A 643-nucleotide genomic window follows, 5' to 3' on the forward strand; every position below is an offset into this window, starting at 1 on the left:
GCTGTTCCAGTCGTTTTTGGATAATCTTCAGTAAAATCTTGCTTGCATGTGAAATCACTGAGATTGTTCTGTAGTTTCCACATTCTGTTGGGTCACCAGTGAAGCAAAATACCTACACAGAGAAAATTACGAGACATTACTAAAAGAAACAAAAATGGACCTAGAGAAATGGAGGAATATATCATGCTCATGGATAAATATACTCAATATAATAAAAATGACAAGTCTAACAAAGGCGATCTACAGGTTCAATGCAATGCCAATACAGATACCAATTCCATTCTTAAATGAGATGGAAGAGAATTTTCCAATTTTAACTGGAATGAAAAGAGACCCTAGATAAGCTAAACACTACAGAAAAGGGGAAATAAGAAGCAGGCATCTCACTTTCTGATCTCAAATCTTACTACACAGCTATGGTGGTCAAAACAGCATTGGTACAGTGATAGGCACATAGATCAAAGGAATAGAATTGAGAACACAGTTCATCTACCTGTTGTTGTTGTTGTTGTTGTTGTTGTTGTTATGTGCCGTCGAGTCATTTTCAACTCATAGTGACCCTATGCATAACAGCCCTAAACCGTGCTCTATCCTGCGCCAACCACATTGCCTCTGACACACCCATCCCGATTACCCTAGTCAC

Source organism: Elephantulus edwardii, unplaced genomic scaffold, assembly GCF_000299155.1.
Source record: "Elephantulus edwardii isolate Elephantulus edwardi_28Jun2011 unplaced genomic scaffold, EleEdw1.0 scaffold00058, whole genome shotgun sequence".
NCBI classification, from domain to species: domain Eukaryota; kingdom Metazoa; phylum Chordata; class Mammalia; order Macroscelidea; family Macroscelididae; genus Elephantulus; species Elephantulus edwardii.